We start from the raw sequence: 16,695 nt of genomic DNA, 5'->3' as shown, positions 1-16,695 counted from the left end.
CGTTTCATTTCAGTATACCCTCTACATCCTACATCCCTAACAATTTGTTTTACATATTCCAAACGTGGCCTGCCTAGACAATTTTTCACTTCTACCTGTCCTTCCAATATTAAAGCGACTATTCCAGGATGCCTTAGTATGTGGCCTATAAGTCTGTCTCTTCTTTTAACTATATTTTTCCAAATGCTTCTTTCTTCATCTATTTGCCGCAATACCTCTTCATTTGTCACTTTATCCACCCGTCTGATTTTTAACATTCTCCTATAGCACCACATTTCAAAAGCTTCTAATCTTTTCTTCTCAGATACTCCGATTGTCCAAGTTTCACTTCCATATAAAGCGACACTCCAAACATACACTTTCAAAAATCTTTTCCTGACATTTAAATAAATTTTTGATGTAAACAAATTATATTTCTTACCGAAGACTCGTTTAGCTTGTGCTATTCGACATTTTATATCGCTCCTGCTTCGTCCATCTTTAGTAATTCTACCTCCCAAATAACAAAATTCTTATACCTCCATAATCTTTACTCCTCCTATTTTCACATTCAGTGGTCCATCTTTGTTATTTCTACTACATTTCATTACTTTTGTTTTGTTCTTGTTTATTTTCGTGCGATAGTTCTTGCGTAGGACTTCATCTATGCCGTTCATTGTTTCTTCTAAATCCTTTTTACTTTCGGCTAGAATTACTATATCATCAGCAAATCGTAGCATCTTTATCTTTCCACCGTATCTTTGTACTGTTACTCCGAATCTAAATTATTTTTTAACATCATTAACTGCTAGTTCCATGTAAAGATTAAAAAGTAACGGAGATAGGGAACATCCTTGTCGGACTCCCTTTCTTATTACGGCTTCTTTTTTATGTTCTTCAATTGTTACTGTTGCTGTTTGGTTCATGTACATGTTAGCAATTGTTCTTCTATCTCTGTATTTGAACCCTAATTTTTTTAAAATGCTGAACATTTTATTCCAGTCTACGTTATCGAATGCCTTTTCTAGGTCTATAAACGCCAAGTATGTTGGTTTGTTTTTTTTTTAATCTTCCTTCTACTATTAATCTGAGGCCTAAAATTGCTTCTAAATTCCACCGATTCATCTGACACCTTTTCTTCAGGTTTTAAACCCCAATCTACATTTCATTATCACCAAATTATGGTCGCTATCAATGTCTGCTCCAGGGTAAGTTTTGCAGTCAACGAGTTGATTTCTAAATCTTTGCTTAACCATGATATAATCTATCTGATACCTTGCAGTATCTCCTGGCTTTTTCCAAGTGTATATTCTTCTATTATGATTTTTAAATTGGGTGTTGGCAATTACTAAATTATACTTCGTGCAAAACTCTATAAATCGGTCCCCTCTTTCATTCCTTTTGCCCAGCCCGTATTCAACCACTATATTTCCTTCCTTGCCTTTTCCAATGCTTGCATTCCAATCTCCAACTATTATTAAATTTTCATCTCCTTTTACGTGTTTAATTGCTTCATCAATCTCTTCGTATACACACTCTACCTCATCATCATCATGGGCGCTTGTAGGCATATAGACGTTAACAATCGTTGTCGGTTTAGGTTTTGATTTTATCCTTATTACAATGATTCTATCGCTATGCGTCTTGAAATACTCCACTCTCCTCCCTATCTTCTTGTTCATCACGAAACCTACTCCTGCCTGCCCATTATTTGACGCTGAGTTAATTACTCTAAAATTACCTGACCAAAAGTCGCCTTCCTCTTCCCACCGAACCTCACTAAATAAGTGAGTACTTAAATCACTAAATGAGTAAGTACTTAAATTCTCGCTGTGGATTTAAGTCCTAGTAAATTAGCGTTGAAGTCGTTTAAGCGCAAAAATACATCAGCTAAATAAGCCAACAGCAACATATACTCGTATTCTGTAAAACCATTGAGGATGGCGTTTGTTTATCTTGAAAAAATATTATTAATTCGTCTCGCAATTCCAATAACCGGGTTAACAGTTTCGCTCGCGATAGTCATCTGCCTTCTGTATGGAAAAGAAGAGATATTTTCTTTTCGCCCATTTCAACGCGAAGTTTAAGCAAACAGCCTATTCTGTGATGGGTGACTTTTAATAAAATTAACAATTTTTACAGCTGTACAAATAATTTGAGAAGAGCATTTCTGTGTAGGAAAGAGTGCATCCAATCCGCCCTTGGTATAAGACGATCTTTTAATTTTTTCAGAAAATCCACTGTTCTTTCCTGATATCACCATAATACATTTTGTCCAAGTTTCATAAAAACCATCAAAAAGACATTGTCCTCTTACGTGACAAGGTATTAATTTGCAAAACATATTTTGACAGATCTGTCCCTATCGCACTCATCTAACAAAACATAAGAACTGTGAAATGTTTGCCACATCTATTGGTTCATTCAATTGAGTACTAAAAAATTCACTGAACATCGACAGCCATTTCATCGATTCGTCTTAATATTGTGTCGTTAGAAAGTGGAATTTTTTTCAATTTTTTTTTTCTTCCACGCCTTTTAAAACACTGATCATACCAATTTCAGCAGGCCGTGTGAGATATTTTTGCGATTGTATGGAGTTTGGACATCTTAGCTACTATTAATGCTACGAGATAAGATAGGCTTGATAAGATAAGATAGGCTTGATAAGATAAAAAAGGCTTGATTTACATTCTGATTTAATCACCCCTAAGGCAACCAGTCCGGCAATTAAGCATCACTCGGTCACCTCAGGGTGTCGTGGCGGTAGCCTGCCCTCCCTGTCTAGCCATCAGGATCTCCCACCAGGGTCTCCTAGCGTCGTCAGGACACGCCGACTTTCTCTTCTGGATATCTGGATAGCCAGCCTACTCCTCAGCTGGAGAATTACCCTTCCCGTCCTTAACCTACAAAGCACCAAGTCTGCGTTTCACACATCTGGTATTTGCCCCACGCGACCTGTTCTCTCACAACTTGAGGGTCCCCCATACCATCATCGGGTAGTTCCGATCCCCCACTCTTGGATGTGGGTGGACCAGAACACCCTAGGCATCGGTGCTACCTCCTTAGCTCTAGACAAACAGAAGCTTGTTTTAAAGTATGTAATTTTCTTTCGAAAAATTCCAAGGGTTTGCTTTTATGATCCAGTTGTTTAGCTTCCTGTCGAATTAATTTTGATGGCTTCATGCTTTCATTGGAGACGATTTGAAAGCAAACAATGCACTGTGGCTTTCTATCCAATTAGGTAAAACCATAACTTAAATAACTGTCACCGTACAATCTTGTCTGTTTACCAGTCGATTCACTGGATGTAAACGACTTACTTCGTTTTTTTCTCAAATTTACACCGTTTGACCGCACACTAAAAAATGATTATTTTCAATAAAACTAAACTTTTAAAAACTGAAATAAACCAGACGCACCCTTCGCATTCGAAACTAAATTCCCTTACACGCTTCTATTATACTGCTGAGAGCACCACATGTTCAAACGCAACAACATGACGTTCTCACAGGGCATGGTTATGTAACCAGACCAATTTACAAGGAGCTCGTATACATAAATTTGGAACTGTAAATTTCTCTTGTTTGTACACTTCAAACATGCATGTTCATACCCGTCGCTATCAATGCAGCTAAATAGTTATAACTAGGTTTCATTGAGTTGGGGTTGGGGAGTTGTGAAATATTCATTATACTTTTTAATTTTTTGTAGGTCGTTGAACTAAATATTTGAGGAAAGGATAGCTTTTTTTATGTTTTTATAAATATTAATAATAATAAAAAAGATAATATATAAAAAATAGAGAAAAAATTTACTCTTCCTATTTTTGAATAGATTTATACTGTTTTTTATTTAATAAAATTGATGCTCCATATATAAACAAATTTTACTAAACGTTTTACGAGAAAGGTTTCTACGGCAACACGTTTTATGCGTTTCTACAAGATTACGTGATGTAATGGCTAATACATATCCCTCTACTTTTTATTATTCAACACCCCCAAGGACCGGTCCCCGCCGGTCAGACTCAATATTGGTCGCCTCAGAGTGTCGTGGCATCAGCCTGCCCTCCCTAGCTTGACCTAACCCAGAGGCCACCCACCGGGTTCCCCCTTGATCACAAAGCCCCGACTCCCTCTTCTGGGCAGCCTAGACGCCCCTCCTCAGGAGGGTACCCGTCCCCGTTCTTATTCTGCCAGGAACCAGTCATGTATTGCGCATATCCTACCTGGCATATATAACATGTTATATTTTATAACATTGGGGAAATCAAAGTGTGATATATTTTGTGTACTGAAAAAAGTAATAATTATAGACAATAGACTTCAAAATTACGAGTAGAATAAAATTGCTTATAAAATAGCTGTGTACAATCTGTAAAACAGAATTTTATTTTTAAATTTTAAAATGAATAAAATTGAAAATTAGTAGAGCTACAAAAAATTTGTTAAATTTCAGGTCCCATTATTTTCTGTTCATTATTCTTTTTATTGCATCTGAACTTTCGTTTTACTGACCCGGTTTTATTTTAATATTATTATCTGGTTGTAGCCATGTTGAGTTCAAATACTGAGTTCAAATTTCGAACCTCAGGGGTATTTTTTTGCTGATGATTCTACGTCATTGTTGATTGTAATTGAGGTTTTCTTGATATTACAGGTGAACGAGGTGGGGTTACACATTTTTTACCCTGTAAACGAAAATGAAATATTAAATATTTTATGTTGATAAAATGAAAGTAATTTTGAAAGTAAAAAAATGATTTTTAAATCAAAAGTTGACATATCTGAAAAATTCATACTTCAGTACCATCTTATATATATTTTTAAACAGTTTATGTATAGAATTCGACTACGTAAAGAACAATAAACTAGTTTTATAACTTACTTTCGTCTATCTATCAATCGGTAAAACTTTTTGAAAGGTTTAATCACCAGAAGCATTTATTTATTAAAATGCCAAAAATTTTATACAAATACAGAAAGCACAATAACATACGAAAGATACAATAGTAATACAAAGAAAAATATTTTCAAACATATACTAAAATAAATTTTATTTTTAAAGAGGTTAGGTTGACATCTTGGCGATTGCGGTTGGATTCTACTATTACGCTGCGTGTTTTGTTGTTATTACTGAGGTTTTCTGTTATTATTTTTGTTGTTAGTTTTTTGTTCATCTTCATTTACCGCCCCCCGTAGTCGGAACAAGCATCTAAGCATAACTCAGCTCCGGAGGAGGGATGCCTTCGCCTCAAACTACCTCGGCACAACCACAAGTTCCCGCCCAGGTACCCGGTCTTACAGTACATTCCACGCCTCTAATGAAAAAATCCTAGAGGGCTCTCCTCACCGGGACTCCGGTCTTAATGCCCTGCCTCTAATAGGGAGCCGTTTGACCAACAGTCAAATTAACGTCTCGTAACCCTACAAGTCACCAATCCAATATGGATACGTCTACTAGACAATAATTTATCCGTACGGATGGGCGGCACAGCCACAGTGTTCACCTGCGTCGCACCTAGGCCGGTCGCATAGACGTAACTTCAATCGACACCCCGTGATTTTCCAAAACTCCGTAATGAGTACATCCACATCCTTAATAAGGACGATTGTTATGTTTGGTTAATTGTTTTGTTCGGATTTTTAGTATTTTATGTTAATTTAGTCGTAGACTGGCCGGGTAGCCATCCCTGCTATTTAGATTACCGTGTAACTGTTTATTTTACGAATTTAATTATTTGCTTCGTAGTTTTAGCCGCTCATTTCAGTCTTTTTGTTTTTACTTTGGTGTTTTGTACAGTTTATTAGTGTTTATTTGGTACATACCTACGGTTACTATGGGGTATTTACACGTTGCTAAGTCTTTATTTAGGTTTCCGTTCGACGTGTAGAGACTTTCTATTGACTTAAAAAAATATTAATTAAAACAGCTGTTTGATGTTAATTAATTTAATTATTTTTGTTATTGGATTCGGTCTTATGACTGATCAACATCATTCGGGGATATTACCACGACCAGGGAGGGGAGTTTTACCCCAGTTGAAAGGAGGCAACCCGGTAGAACGAGGAGTTCCCGTATCATCCGGGAGATTATCTCTGGCGATAGCAGTACCGAGAGCGCTGCAAGTTCCGATGGTGGGACTCACCGAAGGTCAGTTCCGAAGTACGTTTCCGGAGGTGTCGGCGCGCCGTCAGCAACGAGTGGTCGTCTCCGTTATGGAGTTCAGCGATGACAGTATGATTTCAGCGGATATGAAAGAGATTTTCCACCCTTGTAGGCAAATTCTGCAGCCGAAGTGGTCGAGGCACGGTCGGCGGGGAAGTCCTCCGAGCGGACTCTCTCCTCCGGCTGTAGAAGAGCAAAAGAAGCCACGAGCCGAGAAAGTCCGACCGGGAGCGAGGTGGCTCGGCTCGGACGAAGGAAGTAGAGGAGTAGGACCTTCTGATTGATGGTGATCGGCGGGCAACTTTCCTATACCATATGGATGCTTTGCCTCGTTACGTGAAGGCCTTGGAATTTCAGGTAGGTCGTAATCCCAACACCGCTGTCTAAATTAATCATATTGCCAAGAATCTGGAGCTCCTCGCGAAGAGTATCAGTGTGCTTTGCGATATTTGGCAGGTGGCATCTACGAAACCGGTACGGCCTCCAGTAATCAGTTATATTTTTCGCAATTTATCTTGTTATTTATTTATCACAGCAGAAACTTCCAGTAACTTACAGTTATAATCCTTGAAGCATGAAATTTATATCTATTTTATTAGATTAACAACTAATTAATACTCACTCTAAATATACCGAGTTCTGCCTTTTGATGATAGAATCCCTGCTAAAGATTTAAAAAAAAGAATAAAAAAACTGCAAAATATTATTATTAATATAATTACGGTAATTATTTTTAATATTTTCTGAAATAGAGTAAGGATTAATATATTATGGAATAAATTTAAGTGCGACTTAAAATATTATTTCTACACTTATTTCTAGAATTGAAAATAGCAAAGTCGTTTCTCTTAAAAAAGGAAATTTAACAGCTGAATTTATTACCTTTACAACGAACCATTGAGGTAAACTTTGTAGTACTTGCGTAGGTGTTGGAGGAGAGAGTCTGTAAAAATTTGAAAATAAAGAAAATAAATTTGAAAAATGTATAATAAATAATAAGAGTAAAATAAATCGTATCAGAAAATATTAACAAAAGAGAATGTAAACCAAGGAATAGCACGTTTTATTTTCGCAACAAACATATTAAACGTTTTAATTTTTACGTGATACAGATGCATATTTTACATGTTATTTGAATTTATAGATGTAAAAAAAGCACAAGATGGACCATTTTTATGATTAATTCTAAGAAAATTAAGAAAGAAAAAATAGAATTCGTTAAAAGAAATGGTACGTTTTCGTTTTACGTCCCACACACTTTTCGCATTTTTTCACATAAAAATTAATTAATATAGCATGTTTTATAAGTGATGAATAAAACATTAGAGAATACCGTAGTACTTTTGATTACTCAATAAAAATATTTTGTGTTATTAGGTTAGTGAAAACATAGATGTCATGGAACTATCGTTCCATGACATCAATGTTTACCGATGGAACGATAATTCCATCACATCACACACACCTTTATTTCTCGTATTCACAATATCAATGATGAAGAGAGTGCAAAAAAATGATTGCAATCAAAGAAATAATACATATTACAAGAATTTGTAAAAAAAAATCAAATGAAATTAAAATTTCATTTAAAACATTCGCGTTGGATGTGTAAGAAAAGATCAAGCAAAGAAAAATTTGGTTTGAGAAAAAACACGTGGCTCGCCGATAGTAAACTATCGCTACAAAATATTGTGCTGTTTATATACAGTTGAGCTTATGAATGAATATACAACCAGTTTTGTTCGAGAGAATTGCAAATGTCAAGTGAAACGTTAAAGGATTGGAAAATGGACCTGAGAGGTGTGTGTTGATCATTTATTAAAAAAAACCCAAAAAATAGGTGGTCCAGAAATGACTGGAAATAGACGAGTCCTGATTTTCAAAAAGAAAGTACAATAGAGACAGAATTCTTTCAAATCAATGGGTATTTGCAGAGAAATACGTGATTGTTTGCTGTACGCTGTTCTTTCTTCTTTCTTTTCCTGTTTAGCCTTCGGTAACTACCGTTTAGATAATTCTTCAGAGGATGAATGAGGATGATATGTATGAGTGTAAATGAAGTGTAGTCTTGTACATTCTCAGTTCGACCATTCCTGAGATGAGATGTGTGGTTAATTGAAACCCAACCACCAAAGAACACCGGTATCCATGATCTAGTATTCAAATCCGTGTAAAAATAACTGGCTTTACTAGGACTTGAACGCTGTAACTCTCGACTTCCAAATCAGCTGATTAGGGAAGAAGCGTTAACCACTAGACCAACCCGGTGGGTTTGTATGCTGTTCTGGATTGTACCAACGATACATTAATTGAGACGATAACAGCGTGAATTGAAAAAGGATCAACAATAATGTCTGTCAAATGGAAAATCTGTGATGTTATTTCTCATTTGGATGGATATAGTTTTCAATATTAAACTGTAAATCACTCTGAAAATATTATCGATCCCATCACTGGAGACCATAACAAAATATCAAAAATTTGTGGGCTTGTTCCAAAAAACGTAATAAGAGAAAGTAATAAGAAAGTGGAACCGCTCGATAAGTGTTGAATTCATAATTGTACGAATTATTATGACGTAATAGGCATAAAAATGAAGATTTAATATTATATTAAAATACATTAGTGAATTCTACTCAATGAAATTTTTTTTGGTTTGACATGCATTATTTATATTTTGGTTTACTAATTTAGTATGTTTATTAAGTTTAAGCCAAACATGTTAGGTTTGGTATGTTGATATACGTACGATTCGTCAGTACACTGAATCAATATTATCTAACCAAACTTAACCTATGCTCGGTTCGCTCGATAACCTTGATCGTATTATTCTTTCTTTTTTTTTCAATCCTTTAACCATACCAGGTTAACCGGTAACCTTCTATAAGACGTTGCCTTGGTTGACCTAATGTGACGCGGCGATGTCCAACCACCACCCGTCGGCATTGTCTATCCATTTGACACTTTCCCATCGGGGTCTCTCCTGGTTCACGTGTTATTCTTTCTGTACTTAATAAACAGGGCATATTCCATGCAGCCGTGAGGTGTAGCGGCGTTCTGACGAGAGCAGACTTTTTCTTTCTTTCTTTTTCCTGTTTAGCCTCCGGTAACTACCGTTAGATAATACTTCAGAGGATGAATGAGGATGATCTGTATGAGTGTGAATGAAGTGTAGTCTTGTACATTCTCAGTTCGACCATACCTGAGATGTGTGGTTAATTGAAACCCAACTACCAAAGAACACCGGTATCCACGATCTAGTATTCAAGTCCGTGTAAAAATAGCTGGCTTTACTAGGACGTGAACGCTGGAACTATCGACTTCCAAATCAGCTGATTTGGGAAGACGCGTTCTCCACTAGACCAACCCGGAGGGCAGACCAGAATGAGCAAACGACACTGTCGGCGGGATGCGGTGCGGTTGCACTGCTGGAGAGCATGGGACACCATGCAGCCGTGAGGTGTAGCAGCGTCTCGACGATGGTTAAAGCGGTGAATGTTACGTGGGACTCTGCGATAGAGCCGAGTGGGAGTAGGAGGTATGTCATCCTCTCCCTAGTGACCAGACCGGCGTTCATAATATAACCTAAGTCTGGGGTTTATTAAAGTTAAGATGAGTTTATTAAGGAAACTAGGACTAAATTTCGTTGTTGCGATCAACATGTTTGGTGGTATTTTGTATTGTTTTGCATCGAATTACGAGACATTCACAACATTGGCAAGCTCGGTTAGCTAGTTCAGAGGGAGACGATGTAGGACATTCAAGATATCCGGACGAGGCCTACAACGAAGGCAGTAAGCTGAGATATTAAATCACAAATGCAAATATCTAACGAGGCATTTGCATCGGTGGCATCCCAACGAGGCCAGGCTTATTACTATGAGATGTAAAAAGTCAGAGTGCGATAGACGACTCCCGTTAAAGCCCAACAGGACCGGAACGTCACTAGGCGGGTGTCTTCCCCTACGGGGTTGGGATGTACTTAATAAACATTACTCTTATATGGCAAAAAAAAATACATGAATTTATAAATGGTAACACTATAACAAACCTCAATTACATTTATTGTTCGCGAATTCTTACATTATTAATTCCTTCACACTGTACACAGCACTGTGCCCGACGTAAAATATTTCCGGTAGCTTTCCGATATTTCTCGGTATCGTTTCATATAAATTCAATAACATTTCGTATTTTAATGACCGACTCTTTTTTAGTATTAACTTTTTGTTGGTATGGTTTTTGTTGGCTGGTTCACATATCGCTCCAAATGAAGTAATCTAGTGGCATTAAGTCAGGTAACCACGTGTTGTAATCCAGCTAAACAAATTAGAATTCAAGTGATTTCTAGCTACTAAAGAAAAGTTGGCGTTGCACCATCGTGCTGGATAATAATTTACAATCTAGTTTGTAAAGCCACATCCTCCAAAAGAGCCGGCAAATTATTTTTCAAGAAATAAACGAATGCATTTCCTGTAAGGTTTTTTGTTGAAAACAAATAGTGCGAGAATTTTGTCATAATTAATGCCAGACCAGGCAGTAATGTAAAATCTACATTGAAAACTAGTTTCCACAGTAACATGTAGATTTTTTGTGCTCCATAAATGACTGTTTTTAAAATTGCAGACTATGTTCTTGTAAAAGTGGCTTCATCAGTAAATAAAATTGAATTTACCTTATCAGCGTTGTCTAGAAGCCAATGGCATAAGTTTAACAGCTGGTGGTAATCTGTTGGACATAAATTTTGATCCTTCTTCAGGCGGAAAGGACAAAGATCTTTTTCGTAGGATGCGCCACACTTTGTTTTTGACAAACCACTGCGACATGAAATTCGCCTTGTACTAATGCCTGGATTCAATGAATTTGTTGAATCACAATGTTCATCATTAACACGATGATTTAATCAGCGTTTAACAGAAAACTAACGCTATGGAAATGATTCTTTCGTTCGTAAGGGCTGATATACCGAAAAATAATTTTTTTTAAGTGTTTGTTAGGTAAAGAAAGAATATTATTTTCTGTCTACTTTTTGTCTGTTTTGCTTCAACAAAAAACCGATTTTTAAACATTTTTATTCCTTTTTATTGGCTGTATTTATATTAATTTTCTCAGAATTAAATACTCTACAAGTTTTGTTATTAAATCTTCCCCATTTATTTTTCATATAACAAAGCTATTTAATAAAGCTAATTTAATTTGGGTCCAAAAGATTACAAAAGAGCTTCTTTTATTAGAGAGCTGAAATCCGGGCGAAATCTTTCGCTAGCCGTAACTCAAAAACAAAGCCTTTTCAGACATATGTTTACATGAACATTTTTTATTATTTTCATCAATAGAAGATGTCTTGAAAATTTCTCCGTTTCGTCGTGGGACACTCTATATTACAGCTCGATATTTCATTTATTTTACCAAAATATTGTGCATTTAATTTTTTTTTATAGATGACCTACATATTTTTAAATATCGATTAAAGAAGCGGAAAAATAATATTTACAACCTAAAAATAACTACAAAACAACCAAGAATGCTTAGTGAATGGTTTTTGTAAGAGTGAAATATGGTTACATAATATATTATGCTTATATTTATGCTATAAATACACAATATTAAACGTGGATTTAACAGGATCAAGTAAAAACAGTGAAATAATTATCACTGTAATTTAAATTATAGTACATGTGGCTTAGAATTATCACGGTATGGTACAATAAGCAAGTAGAGGTGAGAAATTACGATAAACTCGTAGTTAATGTACGAGTTTATCGTAACTTAACGAATCAAATTTCATTTCACAATCAGAAAAACAAAAGATTATTATTCAACGTAGAATAAAACTTCAGAAATCAATTAGAATTTGATAAGTTGTGCAAAAATAAGTTTATTTTATTCATTTTTTATCGGGCTTGAAATTTATTCTCAAACGTGTTTCTTTATCTTTCAACAAAGAATCAATCCCATGTTAGAGAATATGTATAGAAATATTTAGTAAATAAAAAATTTATAATTATAAATAACGAAATACGTTTATTTTGAATAACCGAGTAATATATAAGACTGCTGCAGAAATCCGGTTAAAGTTAGTTATTCGTAAGGGGGATAAAACATACAGTAAAAGTGTCTTTAAAAAATCCGAGTTGGATGCCATACGAGTATATTAAGCAGTTACTTAAATTTGAAATGACTGTACTTGTGGCAATGATTTTAGCATAAATCTGTTCAACTTATTTTTTTTTTGTCTTCAGCCATTTGACTGGTTTGATGCAGCTCTCCAAGATTCCCTATCTAGTGCTACTCGTTTCATTTCGGTATACCCCCTACATCCTACATCCCTAACAATTTGTTTTACATATTCCAAACGTTGCCTGCCTAAACATTTTTTTCCTTCTACCTGTCCCTCCAATATTAAACCAACTATTCCAGGATGCCTTAATATGTGGCCTATAAGTCTGTCTTTTCTTTTAACTATATTTTTCCAAATGTTTCTTTCTTCATCTATTTGCCGCAACACCTCTTCATTTGTCACTTTATCCACCCATCTGATTTTTAACATTCTCCTGTAGCACCACATTTCAAAAGCTTTTAATCTTTTCTTCTCAGGTATTCCAATCGTCCAAGTTTCACATCCATATAAAGCGACGCTAAAAACATATACTTTCAAAAATCTTTTCCTGACATTTAAATTAATTTTTGATGTAAACAAATTATATTTCTGACTGAAGGCTCGTTTCGCCTATGCTATTCGGCATTTTATATCGCTCCTGCTTCGTCCATCTTTAGTAATTCTACTTCCTAAATAACAAAATTCTTCTACCTCCATAATCTTTTCTCCTCCTATTTTCACATTCAGTGGTCCATCTTTGATATTTCTACTACATTTCATTACTTCGTTTTGTTCTTGTTTGTTTTAATGGGGTAGTTCTTGCGTAGGACTTCATCGATGCCGTTTATTGTTTCTTCTAAATCCTTTTTACGCGCGGCTAGAATTACTATATCATCAGCAAATCATAGTAGCATCTTTATATTTTCACCTTGTACTGTTACTCCGAATCTAAATTATTCTTTAACATCATTAACTGATAATTCTATAAAGATTAGAAAGTAACGGGGATAGTGAACATCCTTGTCGGACTCACTTTCTTATTACGGCTTCTTTCTTATGTTTTTTAATTATTACTGTTGCTGTTTGGTTCCTGTAAATATTAGCAATTGTTCTTCTATTTCTGTATTTGAACCCTAATTTTTTTAAAATGCTGAACATTTTACTCCAGTCTACGTTATTGAATGCCTTTTCTAGGTCTATAAATGCCAAGTATGTTGGTTTGTTTTTCTTTAATCTTCCTTCTGATATTAATCTGAGGCCTAAAATTGCTTCCCATGTCCCTATACTTTTCCTGAAACCAAATTGGTCTTCTCCTAACACTTCTTCCACTCTCCTCCCAATTCTTCTGTATAGAATTGTAGTTAAAATTTTTGATGCATGACTAGTTAAACTAATTGTTCTGTATTCATCACATTTATTTGCTCCTACTTTCTTTGGTATTATAACTATAACACTTTTTTTGAAGTCTGACGTTGTGAAGTGAAAAACAACACTCCCACTATAAAGGCAATCTAAAAAAATAGTTTATTAATTAACTGAGTTGAGTTTTCCTTAATTTAAATACTTTAACATACTTAATACAAGTTCAACAATGAACTAACTATTAAGTTATTAAACTAAAAAGAAAAACTTAAGTTATAATTAAACAAAAAAATCTACTATTATAACTATAATTGTAAGAAAAATAAATAAATTACTAATCATAGAAATACACATCACCTTCCCCATCTTGTAAGAAAATTTGTTATAATTCTATAACCCATTTTACTGTTGTATGTTTGATGTTTGATTTTGTTTTATATATTATTTTTATTAAAAAAATTTAAATCATTAAAATTTACATTTGTTTTATAAAAGTTTTATTACCATTATTAGTTTTAAAATTATGTTGTAATTTGAGTTATTAAATGTAATGATTAACTTTTTCAATTAATTTTTTACTTTCTTGTTTCCATAGAAACACTTTTTTGCAAAAATATTTCCTTTAAAAAAAAAGGAAATATATGCGTATTAAATATTTTTAATTGTTGATTTTCGTTTTTTTTTTTACACAATTTAAAGATCATTTAGGTTATGAGTACTGTTATAATCCAGTCAATAGGGATTTTTTTTTTGCTAAAATATTAGTAGAATTTAGGGAAATATATGAGATTGTAAATTAGGATAAGAATATCTAGTTTATATGCGACTGGATAATATTTTCGCTAACTGGACAAAATGGCGGCCGTTCAAAGGTGGTTAAAAATCGGTTTTTCAATTTTGTAGGCTAAGGTAAACTTTATAGGCGGAAAGATTCTGAATAAAAGTTGCGGAAATTTCCAATACCTATAATTTAAGTCCTTAAATGTTGAATTTTGTTTATTAGTTGCTACAAAAAAGCCGAAAACCGTTTAAAATGGCCGTTTTATTTTTGCAAAACCATTATTTATTGTAACAATAAATTTTTTATTATTTTTATTGGTTTAAAAGTTAGCTGTTGCAATTCCGAATTCAATGAGTGGTTACGTAAGAAAATTGTTTTATTCGTTGCTGAATAATTTTTTTTTTTATAAAAAGACTCTTCAGGCAACTGTAACTATTTTGGTTTTTAAGAACTTTTCTGTGTCCATTTTAAGTGCAATCTATTCTTCAAGACTTGTACTTTCAATTGGTGAAAAATTCACAAATATGGTGAAAAAATTACAATATATCAGCAACGAATAGAAAGCTTAGCAAATTGTTCGGTCTACAAGCTACCTAAATCAAATTGTTGAAAGTTTGAATTATCTGCTCGTTCAGTAACGCTTACTACGTATCATCATCAAAATTACCATTAAAGACAAATGCTCCAAGAAGTGAGTCACCTATTATTCCAGCCTTTACAATTAACCGCTCTGGATGCTGGTTATGATTTTAACGATACCAGTGACGATTTTCTTAGGAGTACTGCCTAGTATTATGTCTTGTAACAGCCCCATTTATTAATTAAATGAGGTTTCATCAATGAACAGTATGTTGAAGTAAGAAATAGTTCAATCTCTGGGTCAAAATTTCACTGAATTCAACCCTCATATTAAAATAACCGTCAATAAGTTCTTGTATTAATTTAATATTGTATGATGGTATTTATGTTTTATTAATACTTTTTGGATTGACTACCTAGATAAATTATTATTTCATGTAATCGCGTTAAAAATAATTTTTTTGAGAGTTTTCAATCATAAGTTTATTAAACGATTACCCCTCACCCATTTAAATTTGTTCACGTGAAGGGAGGATATCTATTTGTTTTAAAATTTATACTATGTTTATTTTTTAGATAAATTTTTATTGATTCGACTTATTACAGGGATGTCTACTAGGTCATGATGAGCAATATGAGTGTGTCATTTTAGTGCCATAGTTGTTTCTAAACTAAATTTTTGCTTTCTGTTGGAGTTGCGAAAAACAACAGTTATTTTATTTTTATATTCATTTTAAAAGACTACAAAAAAATAATTTTTATAATCTTACCTGATTACTACTATTTATCAATTAACCCACGGATAGGCGGTGGCGATGAGATACGGGGACTCTCTCACCTCCTGGTCGAAAAAGACTGAGTCCCGCGGGGTTGTCCCTCCTGGGGTGCTCCTGTTAGAGGCATGGGCATCAAGACCGTGTCCTGGCTACCGGGATGGGACTCAGGAAGGGCACAGTCGGGCCTGGATACCCCGCTCCGGCGGTTAGAGGCAGGCAAGCATGGAAGATCCAACCGGCGGGCCGACCTCCATGCCGGACGTACCAGCGGTAGGTAGGAAGGCCTCTTATGGTTTCAAGGACACTCCCCTGGGCTGAGTTATACTTGATTGTAGGTTTTCTTTTTTACTATTTATTTTTTTATATATACTTTTTCAACATTGTTACTGATAATGACCGTTTAAGAATCGAAATTACCATCTTTACTTTCAGATCTTATTTGAAAATATTAATATGGGTATAAGAGTAATATTTTGTTCAATTAAGTTTATTATTTGTTTCTACAGGAGGTAACAGGCAAGCCGTAGAGAGCCATTAATACCCTTGACAGGCTAATGGTATGCAGGTGGGGACTGCGGGCGACCAAGCGTAAACTACTAATGTCCGCTGTATACGCTGTTCCGGCGTGGTTTTCAGCCTGGAACAGGAAGGAGAACGTGAGACGGCTGGCCTCCCTCCAGCGTGTCGGACAGCTTTGAAGATTGTGACTGCCTATAGAACGGTGTCCACGGTGGCGGGGGGTTGCCAGCGGGAGTCCCGCCGATCCTTTCCGGGCCGCCCTACAGCTGAACGAGTATGTACATGCAGAAAGCTGACTCTGCATTCCTTCTTCTTCGGAAATGGCAAGAGGACTGGGACGTATCACGTACAGGAGCCTGGACCCGGAGGTTGATTCTCAGCCCAGACTGGGGCCGTGGCAGGAGAAGAGGCATGGGGACGTACAGTTC

General features: G+C 35.2%; 1 long non-coding RNA gene across 1 annotated transcript in view; it reads right to left on the bottom strand.

The window, feature by feature from the left end:
- Positions 1 to 4,350: 4,350 nt before the first annotated feature.
- Positions 4,351 to 16,695, bottom strand: part of LOC142330628 (uncharacterized) — a 72,707-nt gene continuing 60,362 nt past the window's right edge. Inside the window, exons 3-4 of the long non-coding RNA XR_012757823.1 lie at positions 7,033 to 7,093; positions 4,351 to 4,672 (exon numbers count right to left, since the gene is read on the bottom strand). This is a non-coding gene — a long non-coding RNA (uncharacterized LOC142330628). The remainder of the gene's footprint in view (positions 4,673 to 7,032; positions 7,094 to 16,695) is intronic.

Source organism: Lycorma delicatula, chromosome 9 (genome assembly GCF_047948215.1).
Source record: "Lycorma delicatula isolate Av1 chromosome 9, ASM4794821v1, whole genome shotgun sequence".
Taxonomy (NCBI): domain Eukaryota; kingdom Metazoa; phylum Arthropoda; class Insecta; order Hemiptera; family Fulgoridae; genus Lycorma; species Lycorma delicatula.
Note: the sequence above shows the minus strand (reverse complement) of the source record. Positions and strands in the feature narration are given on the sequence as shown.